The sequence below is a fragment of the Saccopteryx bilineata genome, chromosome 9, assembly GCF_036850765.1.
Source record: "Saccopteryx bilineata isolate mSacBil1 chromosome 9, mSacBil1_pri_phased_curated, whole genome shotgun sequence".
Taxonomy (NCBI): Eukaryota; Metazoa; Chordata; class Mammalia; order Chiroptera; family Emballonuridae; genus Saccopteryx; species Saccopteryx bilineata.
In genome coordinates, this window is record NC_089498.1 from 40,446,269 (window position 1) to 40,461,690 (window position 15,422).

At 46.8% G+C, this 15,422-nt stretch overlaps 1 non-coding gene across 1 annotated transcript; it reads right to left on the reverse strand.

Moving 5' to 3' along the window:
• Positions 1-1,053: 1,053 nt before the first annotated feature.
• TRNAG-ACC (transfer RNA glycine (anticodon ACC)) lies at positions 1,054-1,129 on the reverse strand. Its single transcript has one exon. It is a non-coding gene; the product is annotated as a tRNA-Gly (tRNA).
• Positions 1,130-15,422: the final 14,293 nt, after the last annotated feature.

Consider the following 15,422-nt stretch of genomic DNA (forward strand, 5'->3'; position numbering starts at 1 on the left):
CAGGTCAAGTGAGCCAGTGTTTAAAGGAGAGCCCCCAACAAATGGCTGCACAGTTGTCATCTATCTTATTAATACGACACCAGGAGGAGCTCGACCGCTGAGGGAGGCCTGGGACACAGGCTTGGACGTGGCTTCCCGGGGAGATTTTGGGTGGGGACTGGCAGGGGAGGGACTCCAGAGCAGGGAAGGGGCCCTTTTGTGTCCCAGCCTGCCTGGCCTTCTCTTGGTTCCATGTGGAGCCATGCTGCTTCTCACGGGTCATTGTGGAAGCTCCCCGCCCCGTACTAAATCTACTTTTTCTTTTTTATTGAGATAAAGATCATATAACATAAACTTAACCACTTAAAGTGAACAATCTAGTGGGACTTCATGCATTCACAGAGTTATTGCAACCGTCACCATAGTATAGTTCCAGAACATTTACATCACCCCGGAAGAAAACCCGTACCCCTTAGCTGGCACTTCCCACCTCCCCTCCCCTCAGCCCCAGCAGCTAACAATCTGCTTTCTTTATCTACCGATGGCCTGTTCTGGACAGTTCATAGAAGAAGCATCATACACTGTGGGGCCTTTGTGTCTGGCTTTCTTCTCTCAGCATGATGTTTCCAGGGTCTCTCTTGTTGTGGTCTGTGTCAGTGCTTCGCTCCTTTTCATGGCTAACATTCACTGTGTGGATGGACCACATATTCTCCATTCATTCACCAGTGAAAGGGAATTTTTTTTTTTAGCCTTTTTTTTTTTCTTTTCATTTTTCTGAAGCTGGAAACAGGGAGAGACAGTCAGACAGAGTCCCGCATGCGCCCAACCGAGATCTACCCGGCACGCCCACCAGGGGCGACGCTCTGCCCACCAGGGGCCGATGCTCTGCCCATCCTGGGCGTCGCCATGTTGCGACCAGAGCCACTCTAGCGCCTGGGGCAGAGGCCACAGAGCCATCCCCAGTGCCCGGGCCATCTTTGCTCTAATGGAGCCTTGGCTGCGGGAGGGGAAGAGAGAGACAGAGAGGGAAAGCGCGGTGGAGGGGTGGAGAAGCAAATGGGCACTTCTCCTGTGTGCCCTGGCTGGGAATCGAACCCGGGTCCTCCACACGGTAGGCCGACGCTCTACCGCTGAGCCAACCGGCCAGGGCTGTTTTTTTTTTAGCCTTTTTACTAGTACGAATAATTCTGCTGTAAACACTCGCGCACACATTTTTGTGCCAAAGTGTGGGTTCAGCTCTCTTGAGTAGACACACCTGGGAGTGGAATCTTGGGTCCAATGATAGCTTCTCATTTACTTTTTTGAGGACCTCTTCTTCACTGTCCCCCCACCCCCATCCTTCAGACCTCAGTGCTCTCATGGTTCCTCATTCTCCAGATCTCCCATTTCATGTGATTTTGTGGAGTTATCTGGGTGGAGTTCTGAAAACCCCATGCAAGCAGGAATGGGGTTTTCCTGTACCCGGGCCTGGCATGTGAAGATACTCCAAGTGCCCGTTAATGTGTGAATGGAATACAAGTGTGAGCCGACAGATAAGCAGAGATGCCACCAGGGAGCCCAAAATCTAGGAGAAGGGACCACTTGGTAGACTCTCGGTCAGGCACTTGTTAGAATGAGGGGCTAGGGGATTATGCTCCAAGAGCAGCCCAGTTGGTTGCTAACAGGAGTGAGGACCTATGCTGTGTCCTGCACTGTCCCAAGGTGGGCAGAGGGGTGCAGCCCTAACATGGTATAGAGTTAATGCTTCCTGTGTGGTATTTCCTTCCCGCCTTGCCCCCCCCACCCAGAATTTCTTGGGTCACCTTCAGAAAGATTGATCCTCTCAAATCCTAGCTCAGGGTTTGCTCCTCAGAAACCAGACCAAGACAGCAAGGTATGACCTGTGGTCCAGGTGAGGACTAGCCTTGTCATTAGCAAAAAAGAATCATCATTTATAATAATAATTAACAAGAATCAAGAGGCCTTCCCAAGTTGGCTGCACCAGACACAGTTAAGTCTGGTTCTCCAGGCTGCACGATGCTGCACTGCCTACCCTGAAGGCGTGGGTCAAGCCTGGGCCGGCGGGGCTGGGTAGGGCAAGAGAGGCACCCACACTGAGGCACCCATACCCAAGGTCCTGTGGTGCAGGCTTGCACCTGAGAGGGAGTGCCCCCTTGTCCTTGTGGCTCTGATTTCAATTTTAGATAAGGCTCCTGTGTACCCATGTGTGTACACATGTGAGTATGAATGTGCATATATGCATGAATGTGTTTCTGTGAGTGTGAATGCTTGTGTGTGTGTGTTTGTGTATATACATGTATAGGTATATGTATGTAAGTGTATGTGCATATATGTATGTGTATTTGCATGTTTGTGTGTAAGTGTATTTGTGTGTGCATATGTATATTGTGATGTGTGTGCCTGTGTATATAACAGCAAGTGTGTATATATATATTATATATTTGTGGGTGGGTGGGTATGTGTGTGTTGGTAGGTGGTACATGTATAAGTGTGCTTGTGTGTATATGTATGTGTCAGTGAGAGTATTATGCATGTATATGTGTGTATGTGTGTGTTTGTACACCTAATAGTAACTATTGAACACTTATGGGCCCACATCATCCTAAGAGCTTTATATTATTAACTCATTTGATCCACACAACAATCCTGAAATTGCGGTTTTACCATTATCTCCACTTTGCAGATGAGAGAACTGAGGCTCAGAGAGGCTGAATGGTTCTCCTAAAGCCACACAGCTGGTAGACATGGGACCAGGGTGCAAAGCCAGCCTGCCTGACTCTGAACCTCTAAGTCACGTATGTGAAGATGTAAACAAACCTATAGTCCCTTTCTGAGCCACACAGCAGAGTGACACACTTGCCCACCATCTTTCCTTTGGTTTCAGCTCCTCCACAGTCGAGGAGAGCAGGCAATCCCAGCGTGGACCTGGTCCACATGCTACCTCTACAGTCAAGGGGAAGGACTCCCAGGAAAGAGCGAAGCTTACCAGGCCTTCAGTGACAAGTGTGGGTCCATATCCGCCTCGAGCCTGGGGCACAGAGGGGAAGGTGGGACCCTCCACGTCCTCAAACTGAAGAGCACTGTTTCCAACCCAGTCTGCACAAGCTGTGTCCTTTCTCCTGCAGCCACCAGGACCAGCTTGGTCACTCTGATGTGAGCCTCTGCCCACAGGGCACAGGGCCATGTCCTCTCCCCCAGGCACCTCCGCCTGATCATTCATTCTCCCGGGGGGTGGAGGGTGGTTTTCCTTTTCCTCATTTCTGCAAACTTTAGAGGGAAATAAAAAGACCAGGAGAGACCGAAAGTCAAGGGGTGGTGGTGCTCCAGTGTGTATATTTATCCCAGGCAGAGGAGCAAGACTTCTCCTTCCGGCTGCAGGCCTTATCCGCCTGCCCTGGTCAGATCATGGGACTGAGGAGGACATAGCCTGTGGTGACAGCAGCCCATAATCCTCCCATTTGGCTGACAGACAGACTGGCCTTGGACAGAAATTACATGTTTTGAAGCTTTTCCTGAACCAGAAGCCCCAGGAGAGCGCCATTTTGTGATTGTTGTTTGAATTCTCCTTAATATCAACTGGCTCTTATTTCCCCTTTGATTTTTTTTTTTTTTTTTATGGGGACAGAGAGAGAGTCAAAGAAAGGGATAGACAGGAACAGAGAGAGATGAGAAGCATCAATCATTAGTTTTTCGTTGCAACACCTTAGTTCTTCATTGATTGCTTTCTCATATGTGCCTTGATGGTGGGGCTACAGCAGACCGAGTAACCCCTTGCTCGAGCCAGCAACCTTGGGTCCAAGCTGGTGAGCTTTGCTCAAACCAGATGAGTCCACGCTCAAGCTGGCGACCTCGGGGTCTCGAACCTGGGTTCTTTACATCCCAGTCTGACGCTCTATCCATTGCGCCACCACCTGGTCAGGCTCCCCTTTGATTTTTAAAATTGCATTTTATTATGTAATATATATAATATATTTATTGTAGAAAATGAGAAAATATAAATAAACATAAAGAAGAGTTTAAAACCTCCCAATTCTACTTTACAGCGAGGAAATTAACCAACTTAATCCACACATAACAAAGGTGACCGCACAGGCAAGAAGCCAGACCCTGATTACTACTGAGAGTTCAAACAGGCAAAACTAACTTGAGTTAAAAGCCAGGATGGCCACCACCCTGGGAGTGGGCACATTTCACTGCTTGGATTATTCCCAGTGAAAACACGCCAAGCTTTGCATTTTTGAGTCATGCACTTTTCCATGTGTATGTTCACGAAGACCTTTATTAAATAAAATCTTGCCCCTTCCTGTCTCCAAGGGATCACCAATATTAACATTTTGGGGTGTTTCCTTACAGACATTTCCCATACATATATGCATATTTTTTTTCATGGAAAGAGAAAATCCTGCTCTACCCCCTGTGTTTTCACTGGGAGGTAGTGAATGCAGAAGTCAGACTGTGGGAGGTTAGGGGGAGAAAAGACCCACCCTGAACCCTCCAAGTAAGTGGCCCATCTCCCTGGTTGTTGGGATGAGGGCAGTAGTGAGCACCCAATAACTGTGAACTCTTATTCTTCATTCACTTTTTTCACTTTCTCTAATGCAAACATCTTTCCAAATCAACAAATTACCTTTGTGCCTGCATATAAGAGAGCCCCGCCTGACAGGCAGTGGTGCAGTAGATAGAGCATTGGACTGGGATGCAGAGGACCCAGGTTCAAGGCCCCAAGGTTGCCAGCTTGAGCACGGGCTCATCTGGTTTGAGCACAGCTCACCAGCTTGAGCCCAAGGTTGCTGGCTTGAGCAAGGGGTCACTCGGTCTGCTGTAGTCCCCCGGTCAAGGCACATACGAGAAAGCAATCAATGAGAAACTAAGGTGCTGCAACAAAGAATTGATGCTTTTCATCTCTCTCCCTTCTGGTCTGTTTGTCCCTCTCTCTGTTTCTGTCTCTCTGTCACAAAAAAATAAATAAATAAAAATAAAAATGAGTGTAAGAGAGCCCCAAAATACAGGGAAATGCCCAATCAAATCCTCCACAGTAATTTTTGGCCCAACTTGAATATAGAAGTGTTTTGGGTGTCAACGAAATAGTCACAGGAATGCATATAAAATTTAATTCATTAATTACATTAGAAATGTATTTTTGGTATCATAAATGAGATAAAATAGAATGTTCAGTGGAGACTGGCAAGTTGTCCATCAAACCGTTTCCCTCCCGGGGAGACAGACTGCCTCCATTTCCCAGCCCTAGCAGGTAGTACAGACATAAGACAGAGATTGTCCAGTAGAATGCAGGCAGTAATTAATACCTCACACCACTTCTGGGCCTGACCTCAGAAAACTCCCAAGTCCAGCCTGCTCAAACTCACACCTCATCTGCTGGCTAGACGCTGGATTCAGCCAGGAGTCTGAGCCCCAGGGCATGGGGGATCCCTAAAGGCTCACCAAACTCCCGATTAGAATGTGTTTGAGAAAGAATGAACCCATGGCATTACTTCACATGATTGTCTTGATTGTTTGGTGTGCTGGTTGATGCCTCCTAAATCAATACATTAATTTATAAGTAATGCTTTTTACACTTCACATTCCCTGAGTCTATTTTATTCAAATTTATCATATGCATTGTCAACATCAAGTGTCTTTATCTTAAAGAACCACTTCTTGAGTCTTCAGACTCAGTTTTACAAAGCGCATCTTTATGTTTTCACTTCTGAGTCCTATAACATTCATTCAGTACATTGTTGACAATGGTGTGATCAAGATACACATCTTCGTTACAAAATATTTGGACAGTTGCTCCATTTGACTTGTAGGTTTAAATCCTTAGCCTTCACAAGCTAGGCACTTACCGTATTCCATTTATTTATTTATTTTATTATTATTATTATTTTTGATAGAGTTAGTCAGGGACAGACAGACCGGAAGGGAGAGAAATGAGAAGCATCAATTCTTTGTTGTGGCACCCTAGTTGTTCATTGATTGCTTTCTCATATGTGCCTTGACCAGAGAGCTACAGCGGGGTAGTGACCCTTTGCTCAAGCCAGCAACTCTGCATTCAAGCTGGTGACCTTGGGGTTTCGAACCTGGGTCCTCCGCGTCCCAGTCCGGCGCTCTATCCACTGTGCCACCATCTGGTCAGGCTACCGTATTTCTTTTAAAAGGGGTCTTTTTTTGTTGTTTTAATTTTTTTACAGAGACAGAGAGAGAGAGAGGGATAGATAGGGACAGACAGGAATGGAGAGAGATGAGAAGCATCAATCATCAGTTTTTTGTTGCGAGACCTTAGTTGTTCATTGATTGCTTTCTCATATGTGCCTTGACCGCGGGCCTTCAGCAGACAGAGAAACCCCTTGCTCGAGCCAGGGGTTACTCGGTGGTGAGCTTTTTAAAATTATTTTTATTTTTTTGCTCAAACCAGATGATCCCGCGCTTAAGCTGGTGAGCTCGGGGGTCTCAAACCTGGGTCCTTCCACATCCCAGTCCGATGCTCTATCCACTGCACCACCGCCTGGTCAGACTTAAAAGGGATCTTTAAACAGCCTATTCACTATGACAACTACACCTGTAAGGTTCTCCTGGAGGAAGATTAGCTATATCCAGATTAATTTTGGGGATCCTTTGTTATTCCTTCCCATAAGTTACCTCTATAAGGATCTGTACCTTGCTTTGTTTGAGGTCATTCCCAAACAAGATATCTTCCCCAAACCAATTTAGTTATTCAAAATAATATAATTAAAAGACACAATTATTAGATGACTTTATTTTAAAAACTGATCTCTTTTATTTTAGTTATTATTGACATTTTATACTGGAGATTTTCAAACATACAAAAGTCAGATGAAGTATATGATGGACACTCGTGTACACAGAACCTAGCTTCCACGGGATCTGTATACGGCCCCATTTTGTGTTGTCTCTACCACATCCACCACACCTTCTGTTGTAAGGGATATACTTTTTTCACTGTTCTTTAAATTAATTAATTTATATATAGTTAGTATATAATCTTATACCGCTTATATTAGTTTTACGTGTACAATATTGTGCTTGACATTTTTATACCTTACAATGTGATTACCCCACTAATTCTAGTAGTAACCTGTCATTGTGTAAACTTACCACAGTGTTATTGACTAAATCTCTCTTCCCCTTATCACCTGTACCCCCCCCTCCTGTTCCCTTCTGGAAACCATCCTTTGGTTACTGTTTCTATGAGTCTGTTTTGTTTTGTTTGGTTTGGTTTTAGATTTCACATACAAGTGAAATCATACAGTATTTGTCTTTCTCTGTCCGACTTTTTTCACTTAGCATAATACACTCTAAATCTATCCATGTTGTCACAAATGGTGAGTCTTTTTTATTGCTGTGTAATATTTCAGTGTGTGTGTGTGTGTGTGTGTGTGTGTGTGTGTATGTACCACATCTCCTTTATCCATTCATTTATTGATGGACACTTAGGCTGCTTCCATAGCTTAGCTGTCATAAATAATGCTGCAACAAACATATGAATGCATATATATCTTATTGAATTAGTTTTCTTTGGATAATACCCAAAAAGTAGAATTTCTGGGTTGTGTGGCACATTTATTTTTAGTTTTTTGAGGGATATCCAAACTGCTTTCCACAGCGGCTGCACAAATTTGCAATCCCACCTACAGTGTAAGAGGATTCCCTTTTCTCCACATCCTTGACAACACTTGTTGTTTGTTGACATATGATAACAGCCATTCTGACTGTTGTAAGGTGGTATTTCATTGTGGTTTTGATTTGCATTTCCCTGATGATTAGTGACATGGAACATCTTTTCATATGTCTGTGGGCCTTCTGTATGTCCTTGTTGGAGAGCTATCTTTTCATGTCCTCTGCCCACATTTTTTTTTTTTTTTTGTATTTTTCTGAAGCTGGAAATGGGGAGAGACAGTCAGACAGACTCCCGCATGCGCCCGACTGGGATCCACCCGGCACGCCCACCAGGGGCGGACGCTCTGCCCACCAGGGGGCGATGCTCTGCCCCTCTGGGGCGTCGCTCTGCCTCAACCAGAGCCACTGCTGCGCCTGGGGCAGAGGCCAAGGAGCCATCCCCAGCGCCCGGGCCATCTTTGCTCCAATGGAGCCTCGGCTGCGGGAGGGGAAGAGAGAGACAGAGAGGAAGGAGGGGGGGGGGATGGAGAAGCAGATGGGCGCTTCTCCTGTGTGCCCTGGCCAGGAATCGAACCCGGGTCCCCCGCACGCCAGGCCGACGCTCTACCGCTGAGCCAACCGGCCAGGGCCCTCTGCCCACTTTTTGATCAGATTGTTTGTTTTCTTGTTATTGATTTGAATGAGTTTTTTAATATATTTTATTTATTTATTTTTAATTAATTTTTATAAAGATTTTATTTATTCATTATACAGAGGGGAGAGAGAGAGAGAGAAAGAAGGGGGGCGGAGCAGAAAGCATCAACTCCCATATGTGCCTTGACCAGGCAAGCCCAGGGTTTTGAACTGGCAACCTCAGCGTTTCCAGGTTGACACTTTATCCACTGTGCCACCACAGGTCAGGCTTTTTATATATTTTAAATATCAACCTTTATCATTTGAGAATATACTCTCCAAGTCAGTAGGTTGTCTTTTTGTTTCATTGAAGGTTTTCTTCACTCTGCAGAAGGCTTTTAGTTTGAGGAAGTCTCATTTGTTTATTTCTTCTTTTGTTTTTTTTTCTTCTTCTTTTGTTCAAGGAGACATGTCCATAAAGATATTATTCAAATTAATGTCAGATAATTTACTTCCTGTTTTCTTCCAAGAGTTTTATGGCTTCAGGCCTTATATTTAAGTGTTTACTTCATTTTGAGTTCCTTTTTGTATATGGTATGAGTGGTCCAGTTTCATTCCTTTGCTTATATCTGTCCAGGTTTCCCATCACCACTTGTTGAAGCAACTGTTGTTACTCCAGTGTATATTCCTGCCTTCTTTGTCATAGATTAGTTAACCATGTAAGTGTGGGTTTATTTCTGTGCTCTCTAATCTATTCCATTGATCTATATGTCTGTTTTTTTGTGCCAGTACCACATTGTTTTGATTACTATTGCCTTGGAATATAGTTTGAGATCAGGGAGCATGATACCTCTAACTTTGTTCTCAAGATTGCTTTGGCTATTCAGGCTTTTTTATGATTTCATATACATTTTAGGACTATTTCTTTTAGTTCTGAGAAGAATGACATTATTATTTTGATAGGAATTTCACTGAATCTATATATTGCTTTGGATAGTATGGTCATTTTAACAATATTAATTCTTCCTATCTATGAATGTGGTATAGGTTTCCATTTATTTGTGTTCCTTCAATTTCTTTCTTCAATGTCTTATAGTTTTCAGAGTACAGGTCTTTTACCTCTTCATCTAAGTTTATTCCAGGTATTTTATTGTTTTTGATGTAATTGTGAATGGGACTATCTTCATTTCTCCTTCTGATTGTTAATTATTAGGGTATAGAATACAATAGATTTCTGTATATTAATTTTGTAATAAGGGATACATTTCTGAGGGTGGGAGAAACTTTGCTTTATATTCAGGCTATCTGCTATATTTACTTAATATCATTTAAAAATAAAACATTTACTATGGAAAATGCCAAATGTATATCAAAGAAGACAGAGCACAATGAACCTATGTGTCCATCACCAGCTTCAACATGGGACGCATCTTGTTTCATCTCCAGCTCCTATTCCCACCTGTCCCCAGATTATTCTGAAGCAAAGACCAAACAAGTCATCCTTTCAAGTGTCATCGTTCACTGTTGTCTTTCCTTATGTGTTTTGAGGCATCCGAATGGTACAGCCTGGGAGTCACCCAGGTGTCAGGTCCCAGTTCTTCTCCTACTAGCTGTGGGACATTGGACAGGTAACTTCTCATCTCTGAGCTTCTTCTTACAGAGAGAGAAAATAACAGTACCTTCCTCACTGCACTGTTGAGAACTCGATGTAAAAATGTCTGTGAAGTGTTGAACGTAATAAATTCTGATTTGTATCATTTTTACCAATAATCTCTTTTTAATATTTTAAAAGTTGAGAAGGGCCAACCTGGAAAATAGAAATGTTCTGTTTTAACCTGTGCCTCGCTACAGGAAGTATAAGTTCCTTGGGCAGCTAGGGGCCATGAGACCCACCCCAGATAGAGGAGCTGGTGAGGGTTACCCATTCACCCTCAAGTACTGTGAAAGCCCAATGGCTTCCTCTCAAGAATTACACCAGGGGGCACTGTTGGCATCCTGGGACAGGATAACTGTGGTGCCCCAAAACTGCAGAATGTTTAACTTCCCTGGCCTCCTGCCACAACGTGACTGAGTCAGCCACAACAGCCCAGACACAGACCATGGAGGAGTTGGTTCTTGTGCACATTCTGGCCCCCCAGAAATGCCTGTGGGAGGCTTCAACTGGGGGAAGGGTTAGGGTCCTGTGGTTGTGAGGGTGAGGACAAGATTGTCCCTCGTTTCTTCTCCAGTGTTCATTTGTACCCACAGTCTGGGGTCACCCCCACCAAAGCTTTCGGTGCCCAGCTCTATCTCACTGTAACAAACAGACTGTGTCCCCCAAAAGTCATATGTTAGAGCTCTAACCCCCAGAACTTCATAATGCGACCATATTTGGACACAGGGTCTTTAGAGAGGTAATCAAGTTAAAATGAGGTCATGTGGGTGGGCCCCACTGCAATATGGCTGGTATCTATATAAGAGATTAGGACACAGGGATGTGCATAGGAGGAGGACAATGTGAGGACACGGGGAGAAAACAGGCATCTACAAGTGAAGCCTGGAACAGACTCGTTCCTCACAGCCCTCAGAAGAATCTACCCTTGCTGACAGCCTGCTCCGGGACTTCTGGCCTCCACGACTGTGGGAGAATCCATTTCTGTTGTTTAAACTGCCCTGTCAGGAAACAAATACGCTCACCTGGCCAGGCCTGACTCCCACCATCTAAAAGGCAGGTGGTGGCTCTCAGAGGCTCACCTAAGGAAGAAATGCCTCCATGTTGGGGTCTCGGCTGCATGTAGTGGGGTGGCACTCAGCTCAGACTGTGGATATCCGGCCCCAGTCAGATGCCAGCCGTGGGCAGACACCATCTGTCCCCACACACACATAAATCAGGCTCATTCTGGTCACAGCAGGATCCAATCCGAGAAAAGAGATTTCTGTGTCTAGCCCATCCAAACTGAGTACTGGTGTTTGAGCAAATTGAGGAATGACTTAAGATTTCCTGTTATGGAATTGAAGAGAAGAAAAAAATTATCATGATGGCTATTTTCCTCTTCTTGTTAAAAATTTAAATGAAACAGATCATGCAGGAAATTCACTTAACTTGGGAAGCATATCCTTGGGATTCAGACACAGGACTTAAGATTTTTAATTTCACCTGCCTTCTAGAAAAGGCTCTGTCAGGGAATCCTTTTTTAGAGCCAGTTCCAGAAGAAGCCATTAAATAATTTAGGTTTAGGGGAAAGGAGGCTCCCTTTTTTTCCTCTTTCTTCTTTTCTTTCTTTCTCTTTCTTTCTTTCTCTTTCTTTCTTTCTTTCTTTCTTTCTTTCTTTCTTTCTTCTTTTCCTTTCCTTTCCTTCCCTCCCTCCCTCCCTCCCTCCCTCCTTCCCTTCCTTCCTTCCTTCCTTCCTTCCTTCCTTCCTTCCTTCCTTCCTTCCTTCCTTCCTTCTTTACTTTATGCCTTCCTTTATGCCTGTCTTTCTTTCTTTCTTTCTTTCTTTCTTTCTTTCTTTCTTTCTTTCTTTCTTCTCTCTTTCTTCTCTTTTTCTTCTTTCTCACTTTTTCTTTCTTTCTTTCTGTGGGGCAGCTGTGTTAGGCTTGCTTGGTGGTTTACTGGCTGCAAGCATTTTGCCTGATTGGAGCGTGGGTGCATAGCAGTGCCGTGTGTGTGTGTGTGTGTGTGTGTGTGTGTGTGTGTGTGTGTCCTATGTAAGGTTATGGCTATGGGTGCTTTGCGTTCAGGAGAATAGTGGATGGTGGACTGCCTGCTTGCCACTGTCAAGGGCCGTTTTGTCATTCTTTTGCCGGAGAACCGGTTTTCCCCTGCCTGTGTGCTCTTCCACTGTTTTGAGACTCCATTAAATGGAATAGCCCAACAACACTTTCCAGCTCTGCAGTTCCCCTACTATCTGCTCGAATCCAATCTGGACCAGCCTGGCCTTGGCCATGGGCATTACACTTTCTTACTTTCTTCTCCTGTCAAACATGTATCTCACTGTGGGGCAGCTGTGTTAGGCTTGCTCGCTGGTTTACTGGCTGCAAGCCCTTTGCTTGATTAGTGCGTGAGCACATGGCAGCACCACGTGTGCATGGCCTATATAAGGCTATGGGTGCTTGCGCTCAGGGAAATTGTGGATGGCGGATTGTCTGCTCACCACTATGAGGGGCCATTTTGCATGAGGTTTGTTTGCCTGAGAGGCGGTTTCCCCTGCCTGTGTGCTTGTCCGCCATTGTGAGACTTTATTAAACAGAATGGCCCAACTCTTTCTGGCTCCACAGTTTTTTTACCATCTGCCCGAATCCACTGTGGACCTGCCTGGCCTCGGCCACCGGCATTGCATCTGACGTAGTGGGCAGGGTTCAGAGCAGATTGGTATGGAGCTGCCGACACCCTTGAGCAGTGGGATAGAGGAGCGGCCATTCCCGATGGCTCTCCTGGGAGGGACTGTGGGTTGGGTGTTTTTTACAATCCTGCGAGAGGAAACCCAGAGCTCTGTGTGAGAAGCTGAGTGAGGTGAAAGCTCCAGGATGAGCTGCATACTGAGCACCAACATGGTGTGAACTGGAGCGAGTGCTGGAGAAGAAGGCCGACCTGGCCTGAGAGTTGCAGTGAGGTATAGGCTGAGCGCCAAGGGCACCTGAAACTGGAGCGGTCTCTGGACAATGAGTTATGGTTCATAAGTTTGCAGTTTGCCCTGGAAGCTGAATGTTGGCAGCGGCAGCTGTTGGAGAAACAACTGTGGGTTCAGGAGCTCGAGAGTCAGCTTCAGGTTGAGAGCTGGCAGCTGCAGGAGCCTAAGCAGGCATGCAAGATGGAGCTGCATTCATGCGGTGGAGTGGCTCTGAGTCGGTGGGAGCAGGCGTTTTCAACTCTTCTGAGGGAGAGGCTCAGGTTGCAACTGCCGTTTGCAGAGTCAGAGCCCAGCTGGTTGTCTCCAAGACGATAAAGACCCAAAAGCCAAGAGTCCCTCAGGGGCAGCCACAACCTCCTTCCCAGGTAGTTGAGCACTCTGTAGTCCAGCCTTACATCTGGGCAGAGCTGATGGAGTTGGGGGTGAAATTCGGGCAGAAAGCCACTGAGCCCCTGGCAGCCTGCTAGGTGCAGCTGCAGGACATAGAGGTGGATGACATCATGCTCTCCGGAACAGAGATGAACCATAAGGCCATGAGGGCTGCTGCCTCTGCTGCCCCCAAGACTATGAGGAGAAACGGGCTTGTGCGAGTTACCCAAACACAGATGTGGGTAGATCTGATTATGGCCAGGGCAGATAGAGAGAAATTAGATGGCAAGCCTACTAAAGTCTTGTTGGAGCTTTGGTGGCAGCTTGAGTCAGAACAGAGGTTCCAGCCGCTGAAAAAGTAGGGGAAGCGGGTGGCCCCGGCATCTGCCAGGAAAATGGCTGGTGTTCTGTTACAGGATTCCCAAGATCTGTTGTCCCAGTTTGAATAGGGGGGAGGGCGAGGGACCCCTCCAACAGGGATGGGCGGGGGCCAGAGACCCCATGTGAAATTGGCAATCACTGGTCCCCTTCTAATGTGCAGCAGGTGTTGGCATTAGAAGGTAATAGGTGCTGTTTTTTACAGCAGCAGCAGCTAAGAGAACTGTTAAGGTGACACGGGCCTTGAATGTGTTTGACCCCACCAGGCCCTGTGAGCTTGTTGAGGGGTTTGGATGGGGCTGTGGCAACGGACAGGACAGTGTGGAAGGTGCTGAGGTCCGTTAATAAAGAGCTGTATCGTTAGTTGCCTGTAATGGGCCTTTACCTTGGTGATTTGCACAGACAGCTGGGCTGGCTACCGTGGACTGACTCTTGGACTGCGACCTGTGGGGGGGCACTGGCTCCCTTGATGGATGGACATGTTGCTCATGGACAGTACTATGAGAGACCCTGAAGGGGAGGGGCCTGCGGCACCTGTGGAAGCCTTCCTGCACTGGTTCTCATCCAGTTGCAGAGGTGCATGAGGGGCAGCTGTGTTAGATTTGCTCACTGGTTTACCAGCTGCAAGCCCTTTGCCTGATTAGTACATGAGCACGTGGCAGTGCCACACGTGTGTGTGGCCTATATAAGGCTATAGGTGCTTGCACTCAGAGGGATCGCAGATGCGTGGATTGCCTGTCCGCTGCTGTGAGGGGCCGTTTCCCCTGCCTGTGTGCTTGTCCACCATTGTGAGACTTTACTAAACGAAATGGCTCAACCCTTCCAGGCTTTGCAGTTTTTCTACCGGCTACCCAAATCCAGTGTGAACCAGCCTGGCCAGGGCCACCAGCATTATACTCACAGTTTGGCCAACTTTTTCTATAAAGGACCAGATAGTAAATATTTTAGTTATGCAGATATACAGCCAAAACTACTTGGCTCTGTGATTATAGAACCAAACAAAGCAATCAGAGAAATATGTAAATGAGTGGGCATGGCTGTGTTCCAATAACATTTTTATTACAAAAACAAGCAGTGGCTGGATTTGGTCTGCAGGCCATAGTTTGCCGACTGTTGAAATAATTCATCTAAATTCAAATACAGGCCCTGGCTGGTTGGCTCAGCGGTAGAGCGTCAGCCTGGCATGCGGGGGACTTGGGTTCGATTCCCGGCCAGGGCACACAGGAGAAGCGCCCATTTGCTTCTCCAACCCCCCCCTCCTTCTTCTCTGTCTCTCTCTTCCCTTCCCGCAGCCAAGGCTCCATTGGAGCAAGGATGCCCGGGCACTGGGGATGGCTCCTTGGCCTCTGCCCCAGGCGCTAGAGTGGCTCTGGTCGTGGCAGAGCGACGCCCTGGAGGGGCAGAGCGTCGCCCCCTGGTGGGCGTGCCGGGTGGATCCCGTACGGGCGCATGCGGGAGTCTGTCTGACTGACTGTCCCTGTTTCCAGCTTCAGATTTAAAAAAAGAGCCCTGGCCGGTTGGCTCAGCGGTAGAGCGTCGGCCTAGCGTGCGGAGGACCCGGGTTCGATTCTCGGCCAGGGCACACAGGAGAAGCGCCCATTTGCTTCTCCACCCCTCCGCCGCGCTTTCCTCTCTGTCTCTCTCTTCCCCTCCCGCAGCCAAGGCTCCATTGGAGCAAAGATGGCCCGGGCGCTGGGGATGGCTCTGTGGCCTCTGCCTCAGGCGCTAGAGTGGCACTGGTCGCAACATGGCGATACCCAGGATGGGCAGAGCATCGCCCCTGGTGGGCGTGCCGGGTGGATCCCGGTCGGGGGCATGCGGGAGTCTGTCTGACTG